Here is a 14,525-nt window from a genome sequence, read left to right as displayed (position 1 = left end):
CCAAAAGCTTCTGCTGGGCTGGGATGTGTCCTTCCATTCCTATATTGGAGACAGAGAGGATAGAGAGAGTTGTGTGTTGGCATGTGAAGAAACGAACCTACTGTGCAAAGGGGAAATGGGCAGGACTTCAGGGGTGGGCCTTGGTAATATGCCACCCTGTTCTGAGGCCATTTGATGCCCCCTACCGGGCGCTGGGAAGGCACCCTTTTTGGCTGTGCACTCCTGCAGCAGTACCTCTTTCACTGCCCTAAATCCACTTCTGAGGACTTTCTCTGCCTGCTTTTGTCTCTGATCCCATTCACCACTGGCATGCGGCCCTTGAAAGGTCGTTCAGAAGGGAATGTGGCCCTCGGGCTGGAAAAGTCCCCCCACTGCCGGTTTGGACTCATCTGCATGATGGATGCCCACAAATGCTGGTGGCGGTGGAGCTGCTATAAGCCACTCTTGCTAATCTCCTGGAGAGTCTGATGAATTAGCTACTTTGATCTGTCACTTTTACGGGGATCTTATCTGGCTTGCCAATTCTAGAGGGCAGATGGGCAGCTAGCTCCTGGCAAATGGATGTTCTGCTCCTACACACACACACACACACACACACACACACACACCCCACTGCCCTGGACTTCACCCTGTCTGTGAGCACAGAGAAGAGGGAGGTGACTGTTGTTCGTGACAGTGCAGCCTCAAATCAGCAGAACTTGCAGGGTTTCTTTGCAACGCCATGCTGCTGCTGCTGCTGCTCATTAATGCCGCTTTTGAACTGCAGCAAAGCACAGGCTGACAGGAACGCAAGGAAACGAGAAGCAGGGAGCGATGTCTGTAAGATCAAGGAAATCTGCCGTGCTCTGGCAGCAGCCTTGAACTGCGCTTGGAGAGTTCACAGAAAGTTGAGGTAGTGAAGACTATGTTTAAAAATTTTACTGCATGCTGTCTTCACAACAACCCTGTGAGGTAGGCCAGTGTGAGAGAGCGTGTGTACTCGTGTCCCAAAGCTGTCACGGACCTTAATGGCTGGTCAAAGTCCACTCCATGACACATTTCATCCCGTTGGCGGTATAGATGTGGAGGGGTTTGGGTGCAGAAGGAAGACTCCAGACCTAGAAAGGGGCAGGAAACCAAGGAAGAGTTCCCCTGTCAGACATCAAGAACACAGTGCCTCTGAGCATATTCTATCCACATTATAAGGTACATTATGCCATGTAAGGAGTCATAAAGATAAAGGGACCCCTGACCATTAGGGCCAGTCGTGGCCGACTCTGGGGTTGTGGTGCTCATCTTGCTTTATTGGCCGAGGGAGCCGGTGTACAGCTTCTGGGTCATGTGGCCAGCATGACTAAGCCACTTCTGGCAAAACCAGAGCAGTGCACGGAAACGCCGTTTACCTTCCTGCCGGAGCGGTACCTATTTATCTACTTGCACTTTGATGTGCTTTCGAATTGCTAGGTTGGCAGGAGCAGGGACCGAGCAATGGGAGCTCACCCCATTGTGGGGATTCAAACCACCGACCTTCTGATCGGCAAGTCCTAGGCTCTGCGGTTTAACCCACAGCGCCACCCGCGTCCTGTAAGCAGTCATAGTTTTCCCAAAAGAATAATGAGCTACATACAGAGCCACAAATTCCAGCACTGAAGAAACTACACCTCCAATTACATCAAGGATGGAGCATTTATGACCCTCCAGATGTTTTAGAACCAGTTACCTCTGACCATTAGCCATCGTCTGCTAAAACCTCTTGTCTTTCTCTACTGTCCCCCTTGCAAAGCTAGCCATGGCTAAGGGAGTTGTCTCTGAAGCAATGTCAGAAAATTTCTATGTCCTCATCTAGAAAGAAATCTCCCCCCTTTAATAAGTGACCAAGGCAAAGAGGTTGCCTTGGGGCAGAGGAAGAAAATGACTCATGCCACCCTGACTGGGCTGCAACATGCAAGATTCAGGCACTGATGCTCTGTGCCCGATTTCCTAAAATTATTTTCCACTTGCAAACTGCATTCTGTTCAGGGCCAGCGTAGCTCACTAGTCTCCTTTTTTTTTTTTTATTGCTCAAAGTGCCATTAAATATTTCTGTTTAGAACCATACATTCTGGCTCCAGCATGACCTCTTGCCTTGCTAATCTGTCAGCAATTCACAGCTTGGGCTTTTTCGCAGACGTGATTTCAATAGAACAGCGACCTATTTCTTATTATTCCGTCTTTTTGAGGAGGTTGTCATTTGGGACTAGGAACGGAGAGCAATAAAGTGGGAGAGAAAGCCAGTGATTTAAAACGGGAAGAACTCTCTCCGTGCTTGAAATAATAATCATAATAATCATCAGCTGACTCTTGCAAAATGCGGGTGTTTAACAGGACGGAAGGCATCCATGCTGAATGCATTCTGTAATAAATCCCTTTCCTCCACTGCGGCTAACCTTAGGTTGACTCTGCCCTGCAAGTGAACTCGTGCCTGCTGTCCTCAGCTTGCATAGCACAAGGAGAAATGCTGAGCCGAAGTTCTGGGTGCCACGTGGGCAGGATATCTTTCTCGGTGGTTCCTATAGGCACTTTCCAGCTCAGTCTCTTCTTCTGGGCCCAACCTACCAATACCAGCTGTTGTGGAGGGGCAGATCTGCCCTCTGAACACCAGCACCGCTGCAACTTATCTGGATGGTGCAGTGCGACAGTGAGATTGCACTAATGTATAAGACAAATAATAAATGTTGGAAATGTAAAGAAAAAGAAGGAACATTTTCTCACATGTGGTGGGAATGTAAGAAAGTAAAGAACTTCTGGGAAATTATATATAATGAGATGAAAAAGATTTTGAAATATACATTCTTTAAAAAAACCAGAAGCATTTTTACTTGGAATTATAGGCCAAGACATTAATAGACAAGATGTCAAACTGTTCTTATATGCAACAACAGCGGCAATAGTATTGTTAGCCCAGAAATGGAAGCAAGAAGAAATTCCGACGAAAGAAGAATGGCAGACAAAATTAATGGACTATGCAGAATTGGACAAAATGACAGGAAGGATTCGAAACCTGCGGGACCAGAGATTTACAGAAGATTGGAAGAAGTATATGAATTGTTTGAAGAGCAACTGTTATCAACAAATTAGGCTAGTAGGACTACAAGACGTTTTGTAAGGAGAAATATACGAAGCGTTACAAAGTAGAAATAGATATTGGTTATGAGTTTGAAATGTAATAGGGAAAATAAGAAATGCATACTAAGAGATTAGATTGGAAAATTTTCAGACAGGACTGATGGAAGTCAAAAAATTGAATAAGATGTAAAGGTATGTTTAATTACTGTTGAAAATGATATGTTAAAAAACTAATATATATATATATATAATAGAGAGAGAGAGAGAGAGAGAGAGAGAGAGAGAGAGAGAGAGAGAGAGATTGCACTGGAAGAGCCATTCTGGTGCCACCACCAGTATGTCCCTGCAGCCCCAAGCTTGCAACCACCCTGCCCCCCCCCCCCCCGCCCCATCCTGGTATGTAGATAGTGATGCAGGTGTCAGGAGGGTGGTTCTGCCTAACCATTGGCATACCCCTCAAATGTCCCTAGGACGTTCCATTTCCCCTTGCGAGAGCATGGCGGCCATTTTGGGCACCATGACCTCGCACAATTTCACGCCCAGATCTCGCCTCCCTGCCCTCCCCAATGCTTTTTCAGAGCTGAAATCTTGCACAGCACCACAAAACACACGTTTTGGGGTCTCTCTGAAAGCACGGCCCTGAACATAGTGTATCTTTTGAGCTCCATGATCTTGCATGGGTAACGTGACAAGAAAAGAGATTCTGACTAAACATCAGGAAGAACTTTCTGATGGTAAGAGGTGTTTGACAGTGGAAAAGGCACCCTCAGGAAGTGGCAGATTCTCCTGCCTTGGAGGTTTCTAAGCAGAGGTTGGATAGCTTTCTGTCATGGATGCTTTAGAGTAGCTGGGGAAACTCAGCCAGATGAGCGGGGTATAAATAATTAAATTATAATTATTAATATTATTATTATTTCGTTGAAATTCCTGCATGGGGTATTTTCCAACTCTACAGTTCTATGATTCTGTGGTTCTATTATTCTATGGACAGCTGCGCCACCGCCCTCAGTCAGCCCCCAATCATCACAGACTAAGGCCTTTATGCTGGAATCCATTGGAACCACGGTCAGTTTCTAGTGGATTCCCAGCAGAATTCCATCTCAAGTGCCAGTGAGAGGCGAAAACTCAAAAGTGCTGTGGAATTTCATTTGAGTTAAAATTCAGTAACGGCGTCACTTGCCTTAAAAGCAGAAGGAATGCACAAAGAGCAAACCGCCTCCGGTTGAGTGCAAAGGTTTCCTCTTAAAAATCAATTCCTTTGAGATTTGGGCAGTACAGTAGCATTGTTGTTGTTGTTGTTTTTTGTAATTGCATCTCAAGCATTTTGTGCAGCTGTGCAATTTCACAAACTAACAATAAAGGGAAACAAATTGAGAATCTCATCTGTTTCTGTTGAACATTAATTTACATTAATTTGGATAAAACAGGAGAAATAGGAGCAAGGAAATGTGCTCTTCTTTATCATTCCAGGTACTAAGTAGCATCAATCAGCTAGTTTCGTACACATTTGAAGAGGTGCCACATAGAAAGAAGCCTCGCATTGACTGTAGTGCTGGTTCCTAAAGCCATTGCCAGCTGTGCAGCACAGAGCTCTCTCTTCCTCCTTGCTTCCTGAGCCCCCAGCTTCCTTCAGGAATAATTTTGCTTGCCATCCAGGGTACAAACATGTTCTAAAGGCAAACCCACACATCCATATCCCTCACGGTCTAATTTCAGAAAGGTGAAAGCAAAAAACAGAACTCTTTTAGAAGCCGGTTGTAACCTAGTCTGGTCCTGTTTATACTGCAACACTTGAAATGGTTTGACCGTGTGACTGGAGTTTCCAGCATCGCAATTTCTCCGAAATGTAACTAAGCAGGGAGCAGAATGTGCTGAGACTCGCACAGCGGGACGTGGTTATCTTGGCCAGTGGGACGAAACAAAAACAATGGGATCATCTGAACCTTTCTTTTTCTTTTTCCTTTATGGGTCCTGTGTGCATCAACTCAAAGTGTAAAATGCTTTGTATTTGTTTGGTGTTTTTTCTCTCTCTCCTGAAAGTGACATTGTCTCTTTACACAAGAGCCCTGCTGGGATTAGACCAAATATCTAACTAGCCCAGCATCCTGCTCTTAGAGGGGACAACTGAATGCCTATGGGAAGCCCAAAAGCAGCACCTAAACACAACAACACTCTCCTAATTGTGATCCCCAGCAGCTGTTTGAGGTATGTTGATTCCAACAGTGGAGGCATTGTTGCTTGTGGCCATTGATAGCATACCCTCCAACATTTCTCCAGTGAAAATAAAGGTAAAGGTACCCCTGCCCGTACGGGCCAGTCTTGCCAGACTCTAGGGTTGTGCGCTCATCTCACTCAAGAGGCCGGGAGCCAGTGCTGTCCGCAGACACTTCCGGGTCACGTGGCCAGCGTGACATCGCTGCTCTGGCGAGCCAGCGCAGCACACGGAACACCGTTTACCTTCCCGCCAGTAAGCGGTCCCTATTTATCTACTTGCACCCGGGGGTGCTTTCGAACTGCTAGGTTGGCAGGCGCTGGGACCGAACGACGGGAGCGCACCCCGCCGCGGGGATTCGAACCGCCGACCTTTTGATCGGCAAGCCCTAGGCGCTGAGGTTTTACCCACAGCGCCACCCGCATCCCTTCCCAGTGAAAATAGGGACTTCCTATTCCAATATCATCATCATCATCAACAACAACAAAATCATAATCATCATCATCATTATACCCATCTAATTTGGTTGCCCCAGCCATTCTGGGCAGCTTCCAACATACATAAAAACATAATAAAACATTAAACAATAAACAATTCCCCATAGAGGGCTGCATTTAGATGTCTTCTAAACGTCGTATAGTTTCTTATCTCCTTGGCTCAGGGGTCGCATAACTCTGTTACCTCCAACATTTCTCTGAGGAAAATAGGGACGTCCTAAAGAAGAGTGGGGCATTCCAGGATCAAATCAGAAACCAGGATGGCTTCTGTAAATCCAAGACTGTCCCTGGAAAATAAGGACACTTGGAGGGCCTATGATAGCCTTATCCTCAATGAATTTGTCTAATCCTCTTTCAGACCCACCCACTGCCACATACTGGTTCACACTTCCCACCTGTCCAAGAAACAAGAAGTTCGGAAGCAGGGCCATGTGCCTTCAGGTTGATAAAGATTCTCCGCAACCGGTTTGCAACTTGTTCATGCCCATACTTCAGGTGTGTTTGTGTGTAAGCGCACTTGTCCCCTGTGGAAACATGGCAGGGCCATCTTCTTTTTGCTCTAAACTGTGACTTGGCCTGGAGACTTCCCACAGGAAATGTTAACAGACCGCAGCGTGGCATCTCCCAGCACCCTGCTGTGTAAAGTGGTTCTTCTGCTTCCTGAGAAAATGGCAACAAGGCTGCTGACCATATGAGCAGGACCGTAAAATGGCTGGTCCAAATTCATGTGTGTCTCTTTTTGATTGACGTGAAAACTGAACCCAGGTCTCCAGAGGCAATTTGGTGCTCCTGCTGTGAGCTTTATAATTCCATTTGTTCTCTACTTTGGGTAGAAGAGGGGTGCTCTGCAAACTTTCATGCCTTTATTCCTCCCCACCGCAATTAATAATCATATAATGGAATGGAAAACCTCAGGCTGTACTTTGGCTTAGTGCTTTATAGCTCCCAAAGGTGGGTGAAATGTGGCAGAAATGTTATTTCTGGGTTTACAGAAAGAAACCCTGAGGTTTTCACAGATACTTTGGGGGTACCAGTGGAATTTGAAAGGCACCTTAACTGCTTTCCATCCTTCCCAGCCCTAGCAATGATGGCCTCCCACCAAAACCCACTGAGTCACTTTCACAGCATTTAATGGTTACGGTTAGCCATTGGCAAGCTGGCACATTCCATAATGTCTCTTGGAATCTCGTGGGACTTGTACCAAAGATGGAGCAGTTCACACACTATCGTGTAGTTGCAGTGAATCACCTTGCACACCTCTCTGTGCATTCAGCACAACGTGTGCCTGTCTTGGCGCATCCACCCAGTTCTATCCAGTGGCATAGCTAGCCGCTTGGGTGTCCGGTGCAGCCGGGGGCAAGCCGCCCGTGGGGCTGGGGCGCGCTGCGTGGAGCCTCTCTGCAGCCTCCCCTTCAGCTGTAGGGTGGCTGAGGGAGAGGCGGTGAGCGGGTGCAAGCTCCACACTGCCATTTCAGGCAGCACTGAGCCTGCAGGCGCCCAAACCAACACGTCACTCCCAGGAGAGACGTATGGCTTGGGCACACTGCAGGCCCCGTGGTAAGTGGTGAGTGACCCTTGCAGTGTGGCGCCCAGTGCTAGCTGCGTTTCGTTGCGTTTGTTGACTGAACTAAAAAGTTTCGTGAGCCCAATTTTTAAAGAAATTAAACTCATATTTTTGTCATTTTGTCACCCCTCCCCCTCAGTGATGACAGCACCTACCGCACCCCCCTTCCTCCGCTTCTGGTTCTATCCACCCGTCTTTAAAAAAAGGTAAACAAAATCTGACGCATCACTCACCACCATCACAGAATCCACGTGGATGACTGGTTTACCCGATTCCTTGCAGCACATTTTACCACGTCTCCCACTTTGCTCCTCCCCTGCCATTAGCAGGATAACCGGCCAGGATAACCAACTTCCTGTCGCATCAGAAGCCACGATCTGTAAGCCAACAACAAACCAGAGATTAAGGATGGCTAGTGACGGGGGCTTGTTAGGGAAAAGCAGACCATGAGCAACGCAACGAGAAGTTAAATCTTTGGCTTTGTATACACTGCTGTTTACTTTGCACCAAGTGCGCTCTCACTGCTGGCTTGGGAAGCAGTAGACGCACAACATAACACACAATCCTTATCAATCCTGTGTCTACTTGGTTGTTTCTTAAGAGAGGCTGGATCTAGACACGTCAAAGAAGCATTTTGGTTTAAACGCATTGCGAACTTTGTATGAGAAATCGGGTTGACAAAAACGGAGCTCTGCAGCGCCATCTGGTGTCACGGTGTTAAGAATGCATAAACAACGCATATAAACTGTTTTTTCTTTGCCAGTGTAGCTGAGTCCAAAGACTGTGTTTTGATGAGTTCCCCCACCCCACCCCGAATCCACTTCAATCCGAATTGAGAGATATAATGACGCAGCTGCATTTTAAAGCAGTCATGTGAGCACAGCCTCCCTGGGTTTCTTTACCCCGCTTACGTCCTGGGAGAAGCAAAGTGGGAGGAACCAGGAATCACTGTGCACCAGCATGCTGGTCATTCACACCCAGTTGCAGTAAGTCGTTCTAGGTTTTTGCTATGTGTGAATTCAACCGCTGCTTGTACAGGCTCACGTGTCAGGCCGTGTACGATGAGGAGAGAGCAAGGCAACACTATTGTACCACAAGCAGTATTTCCAGAGCTGGCCCAACTCATTTCTTTGCCCTGGGTGAAGGGCAAGATGGAGCAATCCCATGACATATGCAAAAGGTAATTGGAATGGCCATGGAATCTGGCTTCCCTGCTGTTGATGGGACAGCAACCTCTACTGTAAGTAAGAAGAACAAGCTAGCTTAGACGGGGCTTCTACCCAGCCTGATTTCAGCAGGGAGAGGGCACCCTATAGGCACAAGGTCTCGATGGGCCCCTGGGCATCAGGCTGGTGACCCCTGGGATACTGTTGATCATGAAGGAAGAGAAAGGAAGTGGGGACTGCTCCGAGGTTTAAGAATGACTGGAAAGGGGTCTCTGTCTGCTCGGTCAGAAACAGCAGTGACTCTCCTGTTTCACTTGGAGCAAGACAGAGTATGGATGCACATTCCATTCGTCAGAGCAAAACCGCTGATTACACTGTGTAAGTTGAGTCGGAGGACTGTCTGCAAAACCAGATGAGTTAAAGGAAGTTCATAAAAGGCTCCTTCCCGCATCCATCCATATTCAGACCATGTCATCTTGGGTATATATGCTATGTTTAGCAGCAAAACCGCTCCTTGGCCCCCTAGTCAGCGCTGGAAAGGAATCCAGCAGTATCAGGGCACGCAGTCTGGAATGAATGGAAACAGATGCTTATGAATCAGCTAACTGCAGTCTTTCGCGCAGGAGAAGGGAAGGATTATTTCTCACTTCAGCAAAACATTTCACTTTTTTCTTCTTCATCCTTCCAAGCAGCCTTCTGAAGTGGGTTGTGACTGTTATTATCAACTGTGTTTGTCAGACACCCACCCACCCTCCCTCAATCTAAGGATCTTAACAAGGTAAAATGCAAGCAGGTAAAATTAATTAAATGCCAACTTACAAATCAATGTGCAATACAAAATTCCTTAAAATGCTCATCCAACAATGCTGTAAATACAAGCCCTGCCCCACAGAAGCAGCTAACTTAACCGCCAAAATCCTGGGTCAATAAGAAGTATTAGCCCGGCACCTAAAAACAGACAATGATGGTGCCATTCCACAAATAGTGGCCACTACTGAAACATCCTGTCCACTACTGTATGGGAATTGTTATTCCCACAATGGTCTCCAGCACTGAGTTTATGTATATTTTGATTCTGCAACACTGTTGGATTAAATAGGATGTCTTGTTCCAGTATGTAGGGAAAATGACAACAAAACAATTACTGGGGGGTGGGGATCCTGTCCATGTGGCTCCACCCTCCAGACCTACCTTGGATGAGACAGGTGGATTGTCTCATCCAGGCTTGGGCAAGTGTTGTACCCCTGGACCTGGTCACCACTCAGCATGCACCCAAGTTCTAAGTATGTGAAATGATATTTGCTCACCTTCATCTTCCAACTTATCAGTCATCTTTCCTTTTGACCCTATGTGGTTTTTTCAACAACAACAAAAACCTTCAGTTATTTATATGACTCTTCCTACTTTGAAGAAATAATTACAACAATCTTCATTCCATTTCAGTTGCTAGTTTGCAAACAAATCTTGCAAACTAAAAAGGAGGGTTGCTTTTTGAAATGTGAAACAGCCACTGGTAGATTTCATTTATTTGCTCCTTCATTTTGTTTTCAATTTCACAATTTGGGTCCCATTTCCTCATTTATCTCTGGTGTAAACAAGAGCGATGTTGACCAAGACCTGTTTATATACTTTTACACTTATATCCTTTGGCTTGTGCTTAGATTTAGCCCCTCAGGAATGTATTGTTAGAGATAGACAAGGCTGGGCAAGAGGCCAGTTCACTGCATATGAAGCAAGAGCTTCCACCAAAGTAGGGAACAGGTTAGATTATTGCAACGAGTGTGTGTTGTTTTTCAAATTCCAACAACGCAACAATATCCCTGGGAAATGGCTGGCTTGACTGGAACTGGCTGCTGGCGGTAACCCTTTCCTAAAACAGCTGTACCAGCAGCCATGTATGCACCGCTGAAAAGGGTGCTTTATAATTAGAGGTACCAAACGTATTATCCAAAATCCAGTGAGGAAGATTTGTGTATTGAGACAACTTTCCGTTTTTGCAATAAGTACAAAAATAGAATTTGTATTGACAAATGTAACTTTTTCTGACTGACGGTCGAATAAAAAGGTTGATGATGATGATGAAGAGGAACGGTGGTGTCCAGGAGTCCATAATGAGTTTTCTAACACATTCAATGCATTGATCAAGTAAGTCCACAAAAGCTAGAAGCCTTCAAGTGTGTGTGCATGTATGTGGGTGTGCATGTGCATGTGCACGCATGCCATGAGGCTGGAAGCTTGAATTTCCATGTTGGTTGTCATCTGAAGCCTGCATAGAAATGCAGGTATTTATAACCTCTCGACTGGCTAGGAAAAAACATTTCTACCCAGGGACATAGCGTGTGGGGTGCCAGGGGCTTGTGGCTCCAGGCGCACAATTTTCAAGCGGGTGCGAAGCAAGTGCCCCCAGCATGGCCTGGCCTAGTGCTCTTCTCCACCTGCTAAGGGCCACACTGGCCAGCCAGGCAGCTCATTGCAGCTCCGCTTTGCTCCGGTGGGGGTGGGATCACTCTGGCAGCATTAGCTGGGCTGACACCCTCTGCCCGATACATACCACCCGCCCTGGACGCCAGCAACCAATGCTATGCCACTGCTTCTACCAAGTGGACTGGTTGAGGAGAGAAAGAATCACCCACCCATCCCTTCTCTGCTAGCCTTCTGCATGTCCATGCTGGTCATAGAGAAAGGGCTCTTTCTTCCTCAGCAGCCAACACAGAACATGTTACCCCGATCCTGGCCCAACTGCACTGACTGCCAATAGTTTCCGGGCCCAATTCAAAGTGCTGGTTTTACCATTTTACCACACACATTTAAACAATGCACGTTCTGTTTCCAAGCAACAGGTTTCATTTCCCAGGTGGGTGTCTCTGCTGGGTCCTTAGGCAGAGTAGACACGCTTGAGGGTTCAGACATTCACGACATTCACGTGTAACAAAAATTCTTAGCAGCAGGAGACCAGAGCAGGTGAGAGGATACTCTGTGAAGGCCTCCCAGTCAGGATTTCTCACTAGTCTGAGCAACCTGGAGACTCTGTTTCTGGATAGCGAGCTCCTCTTGCTTTTATCACATGGGATAGACTTGCACTGTGCAGGGGGCTAATTCTCTAGGAAAGTTAATTCGAATGGCTGGGCACTCCATTGTTTATGATCAGCTTAAGAAGGGGCTTGAGACTGACTGCTTAGGCCTTTAAAACATGGCTGGCTCCACTTCCTAGAAAGAACAAAAGATCCTTTATTGTCTGCAGAAGACCATAGCACTCCTAATCATCTTGGATTTGGCCCCACAAAACAGGAATCAGAAGTAGTTTTATCCTCTCTCCATTTAAAACTTAATAAGGTTGTTTATTTTGTTTGTAAATATAAATAGTGGTTTTGTCCAAAACCTTTTGCCTCTTGAAAGCAAAACAAGGCAGGATCAAATGCCATTTTTTTTAACCTCTTTTATTTTGTTCCAGCTGCAATTCAAGCTTGCTGTGGGAGTCTAAATGCTTATTCACCAAATGAAAAAGAAGCCAGATTAGCCAGAGGTAATGTTTGTTCAGTCAAAACTTCAGATGCGAGGGAACTACTCTTAATACTGTTGTTATAGCTGTCAAGTGAGAGGATAAAAATTTCTCTAGACTCTTGTAATTCAATAGCTAAAAGATCTTTCTTCGGTGAGCACTGTTGGCTGAAAGGTGCTTCCTTAAATTAGCACTGATGGCTTTTGATGGCTGGTGGCAGCCTGCTACTGAACACACTCTAGTTGTTTTGGTGGGAATTTGACAGAAACAGTTGGAGAGAAGCTAGTGAAGGAGGCAGAAACCACATTTTGTCCCCCCCCCCCCCCAGTTAAATGCTAAAGAGCCTTGTAGGTGTGGGAGGGTTTCAAATGACATGTTATTTGATTTGGGGGAAACCAACATGGGTTAAAACCCAGCAGTACTGGCCTTGCCTGTTGCCTGCTTCTTCATGTTCATTTCCTATTTTTGTAAATATAACATTACATAAAAAGGTAATCGAGACTGTTCTCTCACAAGGAAACCGATCCTTTACAGAGCTGCCCCTGAAACTTCCTACTATTTGGTGAAATGGGAGCAAACCCCTTTTATTATATCGATGGCTGAAATAGCAATATCCAGCCTTTAAAGCCCAGCCTTTCAAGTAAGTAATTAGGGTAGACAGCCAGCTATATCAGATTGGTGCTACAGATTAATGCACAGCTAACTGCACTAAGGCATACATTTTATTTGCAGGGCTGATTTATGGCATGGACCTATGAGCCACTGCATGACACGGTTATTCAGACTCGCTGCTTGGATATGTGTTCCTGACTTCCTGACCTGGAATGAGGCACAGCTGGGACTAATTTGGCTGCCTTGTCCTCCTGGCCCTCCAGCCTCTCTGTGGCTCCTGCAAAATAAAGCAGGGAGAAGAGGCCACTGGTAGATTCTTCAGCAAGCTCTGCTCAGAGCAGCCTACTTGCCCCATTAACCAGCCTAGTACACCCACCTAGTGTGAAATGTGTGGGTCGATTCACACGTAGATTTCCTCACTTGATTCTTGCAACATCAAGTGAGGATTTGCGTCTGTGAATTGGGCTTCCCCTGCAATAACATGACAGACATAAGAACATAAGACAGGCATCCTCAGCCTTCAGCCCTCCAGATGTTTTGGACTACAATTCCCATCATCCCTGACCACTGGTCCTGTTAGCTAGGGGTCATGGGAGTTGTATGCCAAAACATCTGGAGGGACGCAGGTTGGGGGTGCCTGGCATAAGATTTGCCCTCCAGGATCAGGCCCATGGTCCATCTAGCCCAGCCTCCTGTTCTCTCAATGGCCAACTGGATGCCTATGGGAAACACACAAGAGGGACCAACGTGCAACAATGGTCTCTCCGCTTGAGATTCCCAGCAACGTATTCAGAGGCATACTGGCTCCAGCAGAGAAGCTGAACGCAGCCATCAGGGTTAGCAGCCTTCTCCTCCATCTAGACCAGGGGTCAGCAAGGTTTACCTCGCCTGGGCCAGTTCACTCCAATGGAGATCCCTCTGTGGGCCGGATTGCACATGTGTGTGAGCGCACGCGATTTCCAGCATCTGCGTCTGCGCAGACATGATTTTCGGCGCTACAGAAGCAAGTCCCTGCGCCGTGCTGCATCGGTTTAGCGCAGCGCACGGGGACTTGCCGAGCAAGCGGCTCGGTTGGGGGCGGGGCTTGTGGGCCGCTTAAACGACCCCTATGGGCCGCTTGTGGCCCATGGGCCTTAGGTTGCCTACCCCTGATCTAGACTAATCCTCTTTTAAAGTCATTAAAGTCAGTGGCCATCACTGCCTCTTTAACTATGCAGTCGATGAATTAACTAGAGTGGTACTACTGGTTACAAACTTAATTCGTTCCGGTGGTCCGTTCTTAACCTGAAACCGTTCTTAACCCAAAGCACCACTTTAGCTAATGGGGCCTCCCACTGCTGCCGCACCACCGGTGCATGATTTCTGTTCTCATCCTGGGGCAAAGTTCTTAACCCGAGGTACAACTTCTGGGTTACTGGAGTCTGTAACCCGGGGTGTTTGTAACCTGAGGTACCACTGTACTTTCATTTGTCTGTCCTGAATCTTCCAACATTCAGCTTCTTTGGATGTTCCTGAGTTCTAGTATTATGAGAGAGGGATAAACCCATTTCATTATACACTTTCTCTGCATCGTGCATAATTTTATACACCTCTGTGTATGTCACCTCTTACTTTTTCTCTGTATGAAAAATCACTTTGTACGCAGAGAGTTCTCCTAGGTTTAATTCCCAGAACTATCAGATAGGAGTGAGAAAACTGAGTTGTTGGCATCCATCTCTCTTGATAGACAATGGAGTGTGCCTCCAGGGGTGAAGTTAAACTGCTGCAATAGCCGCACCCAAGTGACCTCCCTGGGGTACAAGTCTGGACGGTGTGTATGGAGCTCCTGGGCTGCCCAGATAACAAAAAAAAAAACAACCCCTCTTGGCCTGGCTGATGTGGTCCAAAGGAA

The 14,525-nt window shown here is 46.7% G+C and overlaps 1 protein-coding gene across 1 annotated transcript in view; it reads left to right on the top strand.

The window, feature by feature from the left end:
• The first annotated feature begins 10,578 nt into the window (after nucleotides 1-10,578).
• WDR86 (WD repeat domain 86) overlaps nucleotides 10,579-14,525 on the top strand; it is a 31,963-nt gene continuing 28,016 nt past the window's right edge. The window contains exons 1-2 of the mRNA XM_028750072.2: nucleotides 10,579-10,668; nucleotides 11,975-12,046. The gene's annotated coding sequence lies outside the window, so the exon portion shown is untranslated. The remainder of the gene's footprint in view (nucleotides 10,669-11,974; nucleotides 12,047-14,525) is intronic.

The sequence above is a fragment of the Podarcis muralis genome, chromosome 12 (genome assembly GCF_964188315.1).
Source record: "Podarcis muralis chromosome 12, rPodMur119.hap1.1, whole genome shotgun sequence".
In the NCBI taxonomy this organism is placed as follows: Eukaryota; Metazoa; Chordata; class Lepidosauria; order Squamata; family Lacertidae; genus Podarcis; species Podarcis muralis.
This window is presented reverse-complemented; position numbering and strand designations above follow the sequence as displayed.